Here is an 18,272-nt window from a genome sequence, read left to right on the forward strand (position 1 = left end):
ATTGGATTTAGCAGTAAGTAAAGCAGAAGGAATGTAACTAAATAGGCAACACTATGCGGTGAGTACTCACTGTCAAAGGACAGCTGACAAAAGTGAATGAATAAGGAACATGTTTCTTTTCTTCATTTGACTGTGGATTTGGAAATGATTATAAATGGGATAGATCAATGAAATAAACAGCACTGCAGATATGACTATTATTTTATGCAATACACTAAACTTTTTTTTTCAACAAAACATTTTTGTTCTTTTTCTGTCCAAACCATGTACCAAGTAAAACAAAACAGAGAGAGAGAGAGAGAGAAAGAGCAGCCGACTGAAGATAGTATTAGCTGACTGTAGAGTTAATACCGTGATTTTCAAAATAATGGCTGTTGAACATGCATATATATTATCATGATGAGTTGATATTTCTATTTTTGCTCAAAATCCTTTTATCTGAAATGTGCTACATTTACATATTGATTATTCGTAGACCATATTTTGTTTCAAAATGTACTCTGAGTTATATCATAAGTAACATAAAAAAATCCTTACTTCTTACATATGAGCTTCAGAACTATTGTTTCTAAATTTAGCATTAGATTTGTATGCTACTTGGATGTGTTTGCTTATATCCGTGTCTATGATATGTCATTATTAAGAATCATTTTAAGATGAAGGGGGTGGATCTTGTCCATACTGGGCAGCTTAATTTGGTAATTGTTTTCCAGCTGAAAATCCCTCAGAACTATTTATTATCATCATTACTGGACCCATGACTTTCAAATAATGAAGTATTAACATTGATTATGTCATGAGCTGTTGATTTGGACGGGGTGATTTGAATTGCCTTGACAGATAATGAACAATTAAGATGTGACAAGCAACCACTCAAAGCCTAAGTGAAGTGCTGAAGAAGTTGCACTCCAATGGGGGCCAGGTTGATGAGAGTGGTTAATTGCAATCAGTCTCAAGTACTCAATAGTAATAAGATGGAGAGCTTTAACTATGTGAATCTCATTCCAGCATATGGCTACTAGAACAAAAAGAAAAAAAAAACAAAAATGTTACTTTAAGTTACAGGGATCCCTCAGGCAAGTTTAAAATGTTTCAGCGACAAGCTGAAACCACTTCAGAAAGACAACATGGGAGATTAAATGTTGCAAAATATGTATGAAACAAACTCGAGTCAGTCATAGTAGGTTTTGGTATAAATGCCTAGCAAAAGTAATTAAAACAAAGAATTACCCCACATCTTGTTTTATATTGTAAAACGTTTCATTGATGAAATAAACAACCTTACATCACATTCATATTAAACTGGTTTTCATGTTTAGTTTATATTAATATTATATTATATTATTATATTAATTTTACCATAGAAAGGATGCACCTGAAAAGCTAAAGGCTGCTCCAAGGACTGCTTGTAGGATATCATCTGCATGGGTGACCCTCATTGTAACAGACATATAATGATAAATAGTAAGTTATGTCAAAGCCCTATACAACTTTCTCAGCTGCACGGCATAACAGTGACCCAGAACAAACTATGTACCCTACGGATGCAAAGGATTACTATAATAAATAAAGTACTGACACATAGATGGGACTTTATCCCTCTATGCCATAGAGCACCGGCAGCTTCTTGACAAAATGTTTTACCTCCCATATCTCACAAAGAAAACCCATATCACGTGACACATACATGTCTTTTAACTTTACCAAAATATAACATCCGGAGGCACAGTCAGAGTGTATGAACATGGGATAATCAGTCTCGGGAATAAAACATAACACTAAGTCCCTGCACCAAGATAATCACAAACACGAACAGGTCATCTGATAGACTTTACTGTTCAAGAATCTGCAAATAGTGTAATTGTAAACAACACAGAGATTAAAAGGGCAGAGAGAGAGAGTGATACAAATATGCAGAATTTCATCAGTCTAATAATCTGAAATGCCATGTAATGCTATTTGTATGAGTGCAGGAGTTTATATACATCACTTTATGTCTTTGTGTATGTGGTACATGCATGTGTGACTAAGTGTGCATATTTTTTGTGCATAGGAGTATGTGTTTGTGAATGCATGTGTAAGTGGATGTACATGTATGGGATTTTCATGTTTAACTAACTGAATGTGTGTGTGTGTGTGTGTGTGTGTGTGTGTGTGTGTGTGTGTGTGTGTGTGTGTGTGTGTGTGTGTGTGTGTGTGTGTGTGTATTTGCATGCAAACATGCCTGCATATCAGTCAGAGATGATTATTTTTACATATTGGCTAGAAAATCTGGCCAGGAACTATAGTTCTGAGCTTAATCAACACCATGAAAGCAACTGCTTAAAATATAAAATTCAAAAGCACCAGAAGGCCATTTAAGTGAATGACCACAAGCAAGCTGGGCAAAAGTCAATAAATGAATGACTGCTTGTTATAGGTTTAAAATAAAAATAAGCTGGATGTTACAATGCTGCAGTTATAAATAAATACTGAGACAGATATACAGAGAATACTTGCCTTACTCCTCATGTAATTCATAATTCCAAGTCTTTAAATTATTAAAAATGTACTAAAATATAGGAGAACAGTGAAAGATGAACATGGCTTTCCTTCTTTAAAGCTATTCTTTTAACATGACTCTCAATTTATATATACCAACTCTGAGACTGCCATACCTCAAAGATAACGGAATATTCTGATGAACAGTAATGATGGACTTGTTATACGTAAGTTCATATTTTCAGTCATTCAATCTTGTTGTTCTGGAACTCACACTAATATATTCCAGAATATCAAATGGTTACTATTTTATTTCTATGATGTAATCTTATGGTGACTGAATGTGCATAACAGGGTAAAGAAACCATGGCTCTAAACTGAAATTACATATTAAGACTGCAATCAACATACTGTTTTCAGATATAAGACATATTTAATTCAAGATAGTGAAATGTGATATAACCTAAAACTACAGTCGTGTGTTAGCAGTATTCAGTCATGATTAAATAGGATAGATGTGGAACATACCTCTTATTGTACTAATAATCTGGGGCTTCTGTATGATTTTTTATCAACATGACATTTTTTAGAAATGCATTTGTGGTTGATGAATGGAAAATAATTATATATATATTTTTTGTTGTATCCATATATATGCATGTTTATTTATTGTAAAGCCTGATTACCTGTCTTTTTCTATTTAGTACAACTATTTGAAAAATTAATTGTAATCTCTTCCTCTGTACAGTGTACAGCTCAATAATTAAATGTGTCTGATAATGACCCTCTAATTTTCTAATTTACAAATACCTTGATGTGATATTTTCTACCACAGAATAAAAACAGGTGAAAGGAAGTGTGGCAGTGGTTTATTATTTTAACTGATTTTCAGTTATTTGCTACTTATTTTAATAGATAGTTTGTGTCTTTATAAAAAAGGATTGGCTTAGGAGTTTAATTACAGTTTGAGTGGGATGATGCTTTGTTAGTTATTTGCATTAAGATATAATAGACCCTTTGCTGAAAATTTTAATGGAAATGAAATATAGTTACTTTAAATAACAAAGTGTGGCTCGTGGTTAATGATTTGATAGTGTAATGAAACTGTTCTGTTGCTTTCCTACTTACTACGTAGTGAATGCATTTGGAGGGCATGGCTGATTTCACTTAAGAGGAATCATGTGACATGACAATGGCCATTCCTTTAGATGTGGCTGTGCAATCACTTATATAATCAATTAATTGATTAGAGAATAAAGATCAATTTCTCTACTGGTGAGCATCATATTAAGTAACCTTTGTGATCCCAATACTAGAAGTTATTTATGCAATAAATGATTTAATTATCCCTATTTAACTTAAGACTAGGATGGTTTACATTAAAAACTTGGAAACTGTATCAGTCGACTGGCATGTGGTCGAATGGCAGTTTTTATGCTGGCAGAATGCGGAACCAAAATGCATCGACTACACTACAGCAAACAGGTAGTGTAGTTTGAGTATTTGGTTCCACATTGTGCAGGGAGATCGTAGTTCAAAGAGGAACAGGGAATTAGCCCATTTCCTCACTGTAGTGTGATCTTGGAGTTAGTATATTTAATGTACAGGGGTGTAGGGGATGCAGGAGGGTGTAGTCCCCCTGCAAAATAGTAAAATTAATGTACCATCGACTGTAGAGTGTAAGGGTCTCTATAAGAACATCAAAGTTTCAAAACTTCAAATGTTCTAATATTGACCCCTATTCAGCAAAAGCTGAAAATATCGAAGCAACAGAAAACCAAATTTTTTCGTAGGGAAAGAATTTGGTTGTCCGTTTCTGTTGCTTCAGTATTTTTAGCACTGTGGTGGAAAGTTACAGGTCGGGTTCAGGTAAGTGTGCAAATGAGTGTGAGTTAGGTTAGTTAGGGTTAGGGTGCGGGTTAGGTATGTGTGCGATTGTGTGGACGTGAGGGTTAGGGCAGGTTAGGTGTGTTAGGGTTAGGGCGCGGGTCAGGTAAGTGTGCAATTGTGTGGACGTGAGGGTTAAGGCGGGGTAGATGAGTTAGGGTTAGGGCGTGGGTGAGGTGAGTGTGTGATAGTGACGGACCTTAGGGTTAGAGTTTGGGTAAAGGTAAGTGGATAGTTAGTGGTATGTGTATAGTTTAGTGTAGGGTTAGGTGTAAGATTTTAGGTGTATGTGTGTGGATTGCTGTTTCTTTGGTGTGCTTGTGTTGTGTGTATGTGTTTTGGAACAGCAAATTATTTTCCCTAGGAAAAAATTTGCTATTCTGTATGTTCGATGTTTTCAGCTTTCATTGAATAGGGGTCGATATTAGAACATTTGAAGTTTTGAAACTTCAATGTTCTAATATAGACCCGAGTATAACAATATGTTAATATGCAAAACTACGGATGTTGATGTATTCATTTTCACACTGGTTGCTCTTTAGAAATTCTGAATTTAGCATTTCGGGTCAACATTCTGACCGGTCGACAATAGCGGATTTGGAATTTCAATAGTAAACCATTAGCTTCTCTACTTTTCTTTCACAGATTGTGTTGTTAGGCTTTGGCTTCCTTATTAACTTCAGCTGGATACGTTAGTAACAGTTATAAATTCTGAGACTTGTAAGACGGAGTCCAAGTGTAGTGATAATGGCGACTTACATATATGAGTTCCTAGACAGCTATGCCTCAGAGTATTTAATTTTCTATGATATATGGGGATCTTTGAGTTTATGTAATAAATAACAGGAGTGTGGTCAAGTAGCCCCAAGCCTCCCCTGCAAAAAATACATTTAAAGGAGAATAAGGATTATCAACATTTATTCCTCTCCTATAGTTTAGTATTTTATTTTCTCTTTTTGTACAACTCCAGGGTTCATAATTACTCAATTTAGAATTAAAACAATAAAAATAAAATAAAGGAGTTTCATGGAATGAGTCATTTTTTTTTCTGTCCGTACAGCTGTAAATCAACAATGGAATAAAGGGGAGTGTGCGTCGCTGCTGTGTTCCACAAAATGCCTGTTGACTTTCTCTAGTTTTATTTTTATTGCCTCAACATTCTTTGCACTATATATAACTACTTTTTCTTTGTCCATATCATTGTTTGAAAAGTGTTCTTTTGTTTAGTTAACTTGGACATTAACAATCTTACCTCTTAGAACACCTTTTCATAAGGAGTGAGTAATTTCATGATTCTTTTTAAATTTTATTAGTATCTCTATGCTACAAAATAACTATCATAGAATGATTGCTGTAGCAAGAGTGCTGCCAACATTGTGAGATATTTCATATTACACTATAATTCAACCATTCATTTTGAATATAAAAATACTTATTTTATAACCCGGTGTTCATTTACTATATTGCTTTAAGGAAAATAATAGTGCAGATGGAAATATTGATGGAATGTCTGTTTTTAATCGGCTGTAAAAATAGCAAAAAATGTCTTTTGTTTGTATTCAGAGGAACATTACATAAATTAATGCTTGTTTTTGTTATTATAAAATCATATGTTTGTGGCCAAGCTGAAGATTTTTTTCTAGGTGCAATGGCAACCCAATGTGGCAGTCATGTGTATTTTCAAATCTCCTTTGTTATGGCTGATTGAAAGTCGGTCTAGACACTATGTAATTTTACAGTGGTAGACTACTGCTTTCTGGCATTTTTTTTTGTTTACTCAGCACCTACTTTGGAGTAATATTTAACTATATTATTTCTAACCCAGCAAATGTCAGTAAATGAAATACATAGTTTCTCTTATTTCATAAATTATGAGGAAGAATCATTTAAGTTTCTAGTAAGATTAGAAAATCAAATTTAAAGGTACCTATTAATACGCAGAGGACCTTAACTCAGCCATTGGAACAGTCAAACTGAAAGTGTGAATGAGGGTCAATACATGCTTTCTCTGAAGGTGTAACACCTCAGAGAATATGTAAGTAACAGGATTTGGTCATAACCCCCGTATCAGGGGTATGGAGGGAGGCACAGTCTTCCTACAATTCAGGCTTTAAGGGAACAGCAATGAATTTCAGACTTTACTGTTAATTGTTTGAATTACAATTTATTTTTGTGTGTCGGGACTTGCAAGATCTGGAAATGTACTTCTGATAAAGACCTGGATATGGGCAGCAAGAAAGTCACCTGAAAGAAGTTTGCTGAGTTTAATGTTTGTGATAAAATGAAGCATTATTCTTTATAAATGTAACAGGGAACAGATCAAAATAAGTGCATATTACTAGAGCACAAGTCAAAATGAATGTCAGCAACTTTCTATTATAATTGAAAGACTTTAGTGCAGCAATGAAATCTTTACTAAAGAGGACAGATACCACAGCCAAAAATGCATGCTAGAAATCTAGAAATGTAAGTATATGTTATTCCAGTGCTCAGTGGAGTAGCTACTGAATATTGCACTATAGAGCTACAGAATTTTTTTATTTGTCGCACTATAAACCTATCACTATCAGAATTCCAAAAATTGAGCAACTCTGATTGTGAGTCCTTATACTCACCAAACACAGCTAAACTATGTAACAACATTTTCTTTACTACTTGACATCAAACAACTTCCTTGCTTTTAAAACCAGCATCAGATTATATTCTAAATTAGAGTAGAATCTGAATCTTAAGGGTACAAATACCTAATTACTTAATATTTCCTGTTTTCACTTACTAAACTGTTTTTTACTAAATTGATTTTTAATATTTTCTTGAAGTAAGCTCACACTTCTTCTATGTGGAATGTACATTTTATTGTTTTATCAGCTCACATATCAGCATGAACATATATGCTTAATGCATATTACATTACTTTAGCTTCCAAACTTTTGATACTTTCTGCTACATATTAATGTTGCTTCATTTTTATTGACAATTTCCAGCTCCAGTGATTTTCTGCAAATCTGTACCAATGTCACTTTTTAGAACTTACTAGACTTTACATCTTTGTATGATAGATCAAAAAACAAGTAATCTCCGTGGTATCCCCGAAGTCTCAAAACAACCCATTATAGTGTAGTGGGTCTAAAAATAAAACAGTGTAAGAAACTTTTCTGTGTGGAAGATTTTCATTCCATATATTTCTAGTTAATCACTGTATATTAATCAGATCAGACAATAGTAGTAGAAGTAGCGAACGTAAACTCGTCAAGTCAAAAAGTAATAATAGAAAATATATAATTCTACAGCATTACTAAGTGTTCGAAATTAATCCAAGCAAGATAGGCAGTCTGTTTCCAGTCAAAAATCCTTTATTAAGTACACAGACAAGCGATCCAAGTAAAACAAAAATAGAGTAATAATTTCCTCACAAGCTTTCTAAATATATATATATATACTTTTTATCAGGCATGGGAGTGGTTTATTGTGCTGTAAAACAAAGTGTTATTGGTACACATGTTAAATTCACTTCCCTTCTCCCATCAGTGTGACATTCGAGCTGGTCCTGCCCTACCTAGTAGCTGTCATAATAATATATAGCCCTAATGTTCTTTAATGGTACATCTTATTTAACCAAATTATTAAGTAGATTATTAAGTCTGTGATTTTATACAAGGCAATATACAACATGGCTGGAAATATATCAACCTTAGTTTATTTTGCGATCAAAAATTATATATAAATATATACATATACATTTTGCATGTAAAAATCAGTTTCTATTTTCATAGCCTATTGTTAACAAAGATCGCTTTCGTCCTTCTAGACTTCTTCAGGTTTGTGTACAAGAACCCTAAAAACCTATATAATTGTATAATTAGTTAGTATTGTTATTACCATCATTTTGAATAAAGTGGAAAAAAGAGAACCAGAAAAAAATAAAAATAAAAAATATATGTATGATGATGGAAACAAAATATACACTTAAATTTCAAATGATTTAAAATGGTATTTAAAACCAATTTGTAGAAAAAAAATAAAATAAAATACAATTAGTCATGTAAACAATGTGGCAATTTTCTAAGTTCCAGTGCACTTTTAATTGAACAGTAATAGTTTAGTCCAGGCTTTCTAAAAGAGTTCAGCTTTAATTGCCACACGAGTTCATGTTTCTCCAGAAAATTTGGGATGTCTCCTTCAAGATCCCCCATGTCTAAGCGATCCAGGATCTGGAACTTAAAACATGTGTGTCTTTTATGAAGAGAAAGGTGTTTGGCTAGTGCATTATTTTTATATCCAGAGCGGATTTCTGACAGATGACATGAAATCCTTTGCTTGAGTTTATTTACAGTCTTGCCCACATAGAATGCATCACATTCATTGCACTGTGCCCTAAAAATTACTTTTTTAGTGTTACAGTCACCCCCTGCACTGGTTTTAATGATCTTCTTTAAATAAGATAAAAACTATCACCTTGCTGTATAAATATACAAAATGTACAATTAGTTTCACATCTTTTAATGCTTTTCTCACATGGTCTAAGTTTAAATTCAACAAAACATCTAATATTCCTGGCCTTCCTATAAACAAATGATGGGGCTTCACCTAAGATGTTAATCAGAAAAGGGTTTCCTGTGACAATGTCCCAGTTTTCTTCAATAATATTTTTGATACTGTGATAATCCAAAGTGTATGTCAGGATGCAGCTATTTTTGCATTTGTTATTCTCTGTGGGATTACTTAACATTTTTCTACTGGGGAGGTTGAGTGAAGGTGCTTCAGTCCTTTTCAGTTCTATAATGGGTTCCAGGATGTTTTTTAACATCTGATTTTCATAGCCTCTCACTAGAAAATCATTCTCTAAGTTGTTCAGGTTTCTCAAAAATGGTTCAATTTCTGTGGTACTACAAAATACTTTATTACATTACAAACATCTCCATTTATTTTAGCTAACACGGAGTTTGCATTTGAGAATAACAGCAGTAAGGATCAAATTGAGCTACCATTCCATGTGATTATCCTAAAAATACAGTATAGTAAAAGTCTTCTTGAAAATGTGATGTATTTGGATGTCTCTGAAAGGAGTTACTTCTGGATTAAGTATATAACAACTCAAAATGCAAAGGGTTTATATAACAACAAAGTCTCACAAAAATACTAATCTTGAAATATGTTTTGTTCCTCATTTTACTTCCAAATTTAAATAAAGCTGCTTTTGTTTGCTTATTTGATACAATGCACACACACACACACACACACACACACACACACACACACACACACACACACACACACACACACACACACACACACACACATACACACACACACACACACACACACACACACACACACACACACACACAGGACACAGGCTGCAGTGTAAAAGAACAAGACAGCTGATACCCCCATTTTAAAGTATTTAAGATGACTGGGTTAATAGAAATTATTTAAAAATCATCCACTAATCCAAAGTAACATTTCCTTCCCTAGGTATCCAGGAGAAAAGTAAAATCTCAGTATTCAAAAATATGTAAGTGTGGCTGCTTATAAACCTCCTTGCAAAAGATGCACAGCCAATTATATTAAAACGTATCAGAGGACTCACACTCCAGGGCTTTCCTTAGATAGATCTGAGAATATATTTTCATTTACAACTATTATGTATGATAAACTCTTTGTATTCTTGCATAAGGCTTTCATTTTTTTTCTTTCTGAATTACAGAGCAGATTCTTCTGCAGTAAGCAAACACACAGAACCATAAATATTACATACAATTTTTGGTTGGGTCTATTATAGGCATCTGAGTCTTTAAACTCTAGAAGCTTCCATTTTAATAATCCCAAACTTACCTACCAAGACATATTGGGAACATATTTTCCAGTTTAAAGGATATAAAGCACAAATGTACTACTGTGAAATATAGTGTATAACTTGAATTGGTCAAACACTTCTGAATTCAGAACAGCACAAAATAATAAACATACTTCATCTACCCAGTTCAATTACAAAACAATCCTAAATATTTTAATCTGTCTTTTCTTAGTGCATTGAGCACATAGCATCCCTATTGATTCCTGTTGCAAAGGTAAGACAATCTCAATGCAAAAGAACTTCTACAGCTGAATTCCACTCCAGTGTAAAGGCACAAAAGATGAAATACCTTCAGTTAAAAACAAAGTAAGGCAGTTTCCAAGAATCAAATTAAACTTCTGAAATATCTTGTATTCCCTCACTTCTACATTGGTGTGTTCACTACTGCCATGTTGAATCTGATGGAAGGATGCCCCCTCCCTCAACTTCAGCAGCAGGCCTTATGCTGCTTAAGGTGAAGCTAAATTAACACTTTAACATACCGTATTCTAGCAATGTAAAATTTCTCAGGCGAAAGCAAATAAATCCCATAACAATAACTTCAAATGTTGGGATTCACCTCAAGTAGAGTTCAATGTCCTCATTTTTGTGTCCATAAACATTCTACCTCATGGCAGTCTTTAGTAGAAAACTATCTGTGTGAGGAAGTAACTGCATTCCACTGAGATACCTGATAGGTTCAGCATGCTCCATTTGTCCTCACTATGTTTGGGCTCACTCCACTCTCCTCTTGCCTACCCTGAATTCCCACCCACCCCCACATAATCTACACTTATCCTATGTTAATCTCCACCATGAAATAGTTTACAATCACATACGCACTGACTATGTCCTATTGTTTTTCTGTCTCTCAGCTGGTTTCCTTTAAATTTGAACTCAACAACCTTTCCCACTTCACCCAACCAACAACCAAACACTATGCAGCCTTCTATCAGTATCCTGTTTATATTTTCATTAACTGAACAATCTGCATGCTATTCAAAGTATTGCAATTCACTTCCCTCCTCTTTCTTGAACATAGTGGCAACTATCATAAACCTGTCAACACCAGTTTTATGCCCATTGCTCAGTCTATTGCTCTCAGTGGCAATTTCTACCATATTTCATTCACTAGAGCCCACAACCTTTTTAACCTACCTTGCATCCACCTTTACAAGCAAACATATATAAAAGTAAGTAACACAACCCACCAATTACTCACAAATAACCAATTTTAAACCAAGTGACATTATATAGTCCAGCTATCACTACCTAGTCTGCAACTATGCTGTGACATTAAACCAAACCCAGGTGGAACCACAACTGCCTCTCCCCTAAAGGCCTACTCAGCCATTAATAATGTAACAACTCACTCCAGCAATGCAGGTAAAACAAATCTAAAATGTATAAATATTAAACCTTACAAGCAACTGTAGCAAAGTAACTGAACTGCATGTTTTCATATCTCACTACAACCTTGACATCTTCAGTATCACAGAAATGTGTCAAAAACCTTAAGTAAAAGACAATAAAATCCTCCTTCCGGGATAGAATATCTTTTGAACAGACCATATATCCATACAATGGAAGTGGGATAGCTAGTATATATACAAAATAATTGAACACATCCTTTTATTAGAAAAACAATTCCTTATTCAGAAATGCAGAGATTTGTATTGCTCTCCTCAAGCTAAACTCTTACATGACCGTATTTAGTATAGCCTTAAATATTCCCCATGGCAATGGCATCAGCACAGCAGAGGACATACTATCCTGGGCATCTACAATTATTCTCCAAGAAATCGTCATCCTAGGGAACCTTAACATAGACAAGGCTCAAACTGTATCTAATACCCCTTCTAACAGTATTAACCTCCATGCTTTATCTCAGCTCATCAATACACTAGCAAGACATAACAAGACTTACTCTAAGGCCTCTACTCTCGATTGGATTCTCTCAACTAAACCCATTAATATCTATAACTATAGCACACTGACAGCCTTAGTGACCACCTGCTCATTTTTGCTAACAGGCTTGTATGCAATTCAGTTAAATATCATGCATACAAGAATATGCATAGCCTATCCAATTGTAATGAAGACAGTTTAATATCAACTCTTAAGCAATGCAACTGGAATTTATCAAAAAGAAAATCTTCCTTTAGAGAAAGCTACTTTCAAATTTAACAAAACCTTTGCCAGTTTACTGAACAACCATGCTCCCATCAGGAGAAAAAGAGATAAACTGAATCCAGCATCATGGCTATCTAAAAACAGCAGGCAGCTATTGCTGCTTAGAGAGAAGGCTTAGAAAACATACCAAAAGCATTCACCCAAAGCAAAACTGTTGTCAACAAATCTCAGGAAAAATCTCTACACTACAGACAAATATGAGATATAACCAAACAGAGTAAAACAAAAAAAAACCTTCACTATTTTTAATTATAGCAGTCATACCAAAATAATTCTAAAAAATTCTGTTCATCTGTACAAAATCTATTAAATCCAAATCAAAGTCAACAAACCACCCCCTCATCAGAAGATACTTTATCAACAGTCACTAATGAAGTTTAATACTTCGTTCAAGCGGTAACTTCACTTATCAATGAAAGTTACACCATCAAACCAACCCTCCCCACCTTCAAAACTCCATGGAAACTCACTTCAAACTCAAATTGGTTCCTTCCTTCACAATAAGAAAATATCTCCTAAAACTACAGAAAAATAAACTACAAGCTCTGCTGCAGATATCCTTCTACCTAAATTCCTAAAAATTGCAGCTGAAAGTCTGTCATATCCATTATGTATACTAATAAACAGATATATTCTAGAATTTCATGTCCCAGCCATTTGAAAAAAGGTATACAGACTTCCTCTTCATAAAGGTGGACCTTCTCCCGACTACTCCAACTGCAAACTAATTGCCATCTTGTCAACATAATTTAAAATGTTAGAAAAGTATATCCTTTACCAATGACTTTAATACCTTATCATAAACAAACCCCTCCCATGGCTTTTATCCCAAACACAGCACCACTACTTCCCTACTTCACAAAACCGAAATACTGTAAGCCTCGTATTGTCCTTATTCCTAGACCTGTCCAAAGCATTTTTCATTGTGTCTTACCATAAATTATTACTAAAACTTTCCTCCTTGGGTCACTCCACCTCCTCCCTCTCCTGGTTTAACAGTTACCTAACAGTGAAATGGCAGCAGGAATACTCTTTTCTGCCTATTACTGTAGAAATCCAACAAGGTTCCATACATGGATCTCCCTATTTAATGTATTTATAAATGATCTACACACTGCTTCAAAGCATGTCACTCATATAATATGCAGATGACTCTGTACTCATCTGGACAGCCTCTAACCTACAAAAACTTCAAGAAATCCATAGATTCCTGGCTAGACAACTCACACCTGCTGTTTAACCTCCCCCAAAAACAAAACAACTACCTTACACCCCAGAAACATTACCCCAAAGCAGAACTCTTGTCAAAATCATTTCATTCAATGACACCCTGATTAAAAAGGTTCCTAACACCAATCTCTTAGGAGTCACAATGGATGACAACTTGAAATTTGATCCAAAAACTGTTATCAGAAAAAAAAAAACTCCCAAAGCTTAGTCTCTTGTATAGAACAAAACCTTAACTAACAGGCAAAACTAGAGAAATCATACATAAAGCCTACCTCCTACCTACCCTACTGTATGCCTCCTTACTCTTAACTAACCTACAAATGTCCATATAAACAAAACTGGAACAATGCTACAAAACAATAGCTAACTTTGCTGCAAATCACAACTTTAGAACTCATCACTGTTCTGCTTAAGCAACTAAAATGAATTGCACTCTTGCATCACCTCTATTACAGTCAAATACTACTAGTTCATAGTCATCTATATTACTCTGATATGTATCTGGCACTAAAAGGCATACATCAGCAGTACCACCCTACCAAAGCTGATCACTCCAAAGACAAACTCGTCCTCTCTATCACTATCCTCTGGAATGCCCTCCCACATGCTCTCAGGCTTCTTGAAAACCAATAGGCATTCACAACACATCTAAGAGAGTACATCTCAACATCCTGGCTCCATCTCCAGGATAAGTATAACATCATTGCTTCTTCCTTCCCTTCTACTATACCTCTGCTGTCCTCTGTTACCTATTATCAGTCTGTCTTCACCCATCCCACCTTCTACCTATGCCTCTCAAACTGATTTACCACTCATTTCATTTATATACCATAATGGCATCAACCTTTTGCTTTCTACCCTAGATATATATATATATATATATATATATATATATATATATATATATATATATATATATATATAAAACTCAGTACTCTGTATTGTGATATCTATCCTACTGCATAGTTATTCAACTATATTAGTACAGAGAGTAATTAGTATAAGAAGCCTTACTACTGTATGCACAGTTACTACCTTATCTATTATTATGACATTATAAAATGTGTTTTAAATGTATTATGTCTGACATGCTTGATACTGTATAACTTAAAATATTTTGTTTGTTCTGCATCTACTGGAACTTTTCTCCCTGGGCCTCCACTGTAAAAGGGCCTTTGTGCCCAGATGGACTTTCCTGGTCAACAAATGTAAAATAAATAAAATAAAGACTAGTTTAAGGTTAACTTTCGTTGTTAGGTATTTCCCTTAGTAAGAATCAAACCCTGCACCTTTCATTTGAGAGGTAAACACCTTAATCATTATGCTAATTATTAACACCTGCATTTTATAATTAGTTGTGTTTCTACTTTTTCAGAAATGTTGCCTGCTTGCATTGCAATTATCTATCTTTTTGTCTTATGGCCCATACTGTGACTGAAAAGGGTCCATGGACAAGTGCATCTACCTAGTTACAAATATGTAAAAAAAAAAAAAAAAAAAAAATATATATATATATATATATATATATATATATAAACACAACAAAAAAATCCATGCACGTATCCCCAAGGTGCTCGAGACAACCAAATACAACTGCCAAAAAGTCCAGCACTCAAAGATAACAAAAAGTGATCAGCCGTTTTGGAAAAAAAGGCTTTATTAAGCCAAGCAGTCTGCCCCACTGTGGGGCAGACTGTTTGGCTTAATAAAGCCTTTTTTTCCAAAACGGCTGTTTACTTTTTTGTTATCTTCGAGTGCTGGACTTTTTGGCAGTTATATATATATATATATATATATATATATATATATACACACACACTTTGAATGTTATAATATCGAACCTAGTAGAGTGAATGCTGAAAATAGCGAAGCTGCAGAACACTGAATACTTTCCTAGGAAAAGTATTTGTTGGGCCGTTTCTGCAGCTTCGCTATCCTAGACTGTGGAGCGAAGGTTATGGACCGGGTTAAGGTAAGTGTGCAAATGAAGGTGAGTATGTGATTGGGCATGGGTTAGGTGAGTTAGGGTTAGGGCGCGGGTCAGGTAAGTGTGCGATTGTGTGGACGTGAGGGTTAGGGTGGGATAGGTGAGTTAGGGTTAGGGAGCGGGTAAGGTGAATGTGCGATAGTGATGGAATTCAGGGTTAGGGTTGGATTAAGGTAAGTGGATAGCTAGTGGTGTATGTATGGTTTAGTGTAGGGGTTTGTGAAGTGTGTGTGTGGAATATTTATTTTGGTGTGCTTGTGTTGTGTGTATGTTTGTCAGAACAGCAATTTTTTTCCCTGGGAAAAAATTTCCTATTCTGACTGTTTGGTTTTCTGGTGTTTTGCCCTTCTGGGTTCGATATAACATTCAAAGTTGTAAGACTTCAATGTTATAATATAGACCCAAAGCATTCTATAGCTATGTCAAGAATCTCAATGGTAACACCCAGATCTGTTCTGAGTTACAGCACAACGGCATGAATATTACAGAACCAACTGATATTGCCAACATCCTGGCAGATAGGTTCAGTGCTAACTTTACCCTCTTCTCACCCCTTAAAGGGCCCATATCTATACAGGAAGAATGCAGAGTCCCTGTAATCACAACTACGCAGGTAAAAGCTGCACCCTCTAAAGCCAGTAACACAGCATCCATGGGACTGGACAACATCCCAGGCTGTGTTTTACATGACCTTCAGAATTAAATGGCTCCCCACCTAAGCACCATGTTCAATCATAGCCTCACATCAGGCTTTGTGCCCACTGAACGGTGCACAGCAACATTATCCCACTCCACAAAGAGGGAGCCACCACTGATCTCGGGAACTATTGCTCTATTAGCCTGACAAGCCTGGTCTGTAAGGCCATGGAACATACGGTCATGGAACTCATAAGCAAAGACATTGGTAACCTCCAAACTTTGGTTCCCACCGAGTTCGGGTTTGTGAAAGGCAGATCATGCCTCCTGAACCTGATCAACTTCTTTGAGGCAGTCACCAAACCCGTAGATGATGATAAGGTGGTTCACACAGCCTATCTTGACCTCGCCAAGGCTTTCGACACCATCCTCCATCCTGGAATTATAGCTAAACTCACTAAACTAGGTATGTCACAAGGTGGGTTGCCAACTGGCTCACTGACAGAACCCACACTGTAAAAGTTGCTGACTCCAAATCAGAGTTCAAACCAGTGACAAGTGGAGTACCACAGGGTTCAGTCCTGGGACGTCTCCTGTTTGGTATCTACTTCTATGATGTACAGGCTAACACAGAAGGCCTTTGACTAATAAAGTTCACAGATGACTGCAAATTAGGAGCCATAGTCGAGTCCCCAAATGATATGGACATCCTACAGAAGGGCCTCACTGAGACAGATGCCTAGTATCAGAGCCATGGCCTCAAGCTCAATGCCAAAAAGTGCATTGTCATCCCCTTTGGTAAAAACTCTGTACCCAAGAACTACCACATAGGCAGCAGTCTACTTAACGCCAAATGTGTGATAAGAGAACCTTGGGACCCAGGTGGGCAGTAGTCTCTCTTTTGATAATCACATCACCACAGTAGTCAGGAAATACTTCTACATGGCACACCTCATCAGAAAAGGGTTCTCATCCAGGAAAAAAGAGGTAATTGTTCCCATCTATTCGGCACTCATTTGACCCATTATAGAGTACAATGCCCCTTTTGGAATGTACCTCACAAGACATCTGCAACTGCTGGAAAGGTCACATAAGTACCTCACAAAGAGCATTACTGGCCTCAAACAGATGCCTACAATGACTGTCTCAAAAAACTCCAGGTTTACTCAGTAGCATATTGCCTACTCTGAGGTGATCTCTGCCTAACATATAAAGCTATGTCAAACCCAGAGCTGTTGGACATGCTACACCTAAAGAAATCCCAATCCCTCTGAGATACACAGTCTAGGAACCTAATCCTTGTCACCACAATAAACAGGACATGCTGGAGGGATAGATTCCTGTCACAGAGACTTTCCATACTCTGGAACAAGCTGCCCATCTATGTCAAGTAAAGTTCCTCATTAGCACTCTTCAAGAAAAATCTTGATGAGTGGATGGGAAATAGGAAATACACCCCGGGGATCACCTCTGTGGCTCTGCTCGGCAGGGGCACAGGAAAATAACTTTCTTGGGTGGTGTAAGCAAGGGAACCTTGCTGGCTAGGCTTACTTAGGCCCTTGAGATGATAGCTTAGTACGTGCCTATGAACCTATGACAGAAAACTGGGAAAATCAGAAGAAGGTGAGAATTGAGATAGAAGGGAAGACAGTGGAAGAGATTAATAGCTGCAAATATCATGGAAGGGTGGTTGAGGAGAAGGGAAGTCTGAATAAAGATGTCAAAGCTAGAATCAGAGGGGCTGCACCCAACTGGCATAGAGTGCCAGTTGTAGTATACGACAGAAGAATGCCAAACAAGTTGAAGAGTAATGTGCAAAATAGTGGTGCAACCAGGACTATTGTATGGTACAGAAACCTCGGCTGTAAAGATAGAGCAGGTGAGAAAACTAGAGGTGATGGAAATGAAGTACCTGAGAAGCATGGTAGGATGCACACTGTGGGACAGAAGAAGAAATGTGAACATAAGAGCAGAAGCCAAAATATCTCCAGTTGCAGAAAAGAACAGATTATGGTGGTTCAG

General features: G+C 35.9%; 1 protein-coding gene across 1 annotated transcript in view; it reads right to left on the reverse strand.

Annotated features, from left to right (window-relative positions):
- The window catches only part of LRP1B (LDL receptor related protein 1B), a gene marked incomplete at its 5' end in the record, with an annotated part of 5,941,474 nt that overhangs the window by 2,437,317 nt on the left and 3,485,885 nt on the right, over nucleotides 1-18,272 (reverse strand). The gene's annotated exons all lie outside the window — the stretch shown is intronic.

The sequence above is a fragment of the Protopterus annectens genome, chromosome 6.part0 (assembly GCF_019279795.1).
Source record: "Protopterus annectens isolate FY-2018-M chromosome 6.part0, PAN1.0, whole genome shotgun sequence".
NCBI classification, from domain to species: domain Eukaryota; kingdom Metazoa; phylum Chordata; order Ceratodontiformes; family Protopteridae; genus Protopterus; species Protopterus annectens.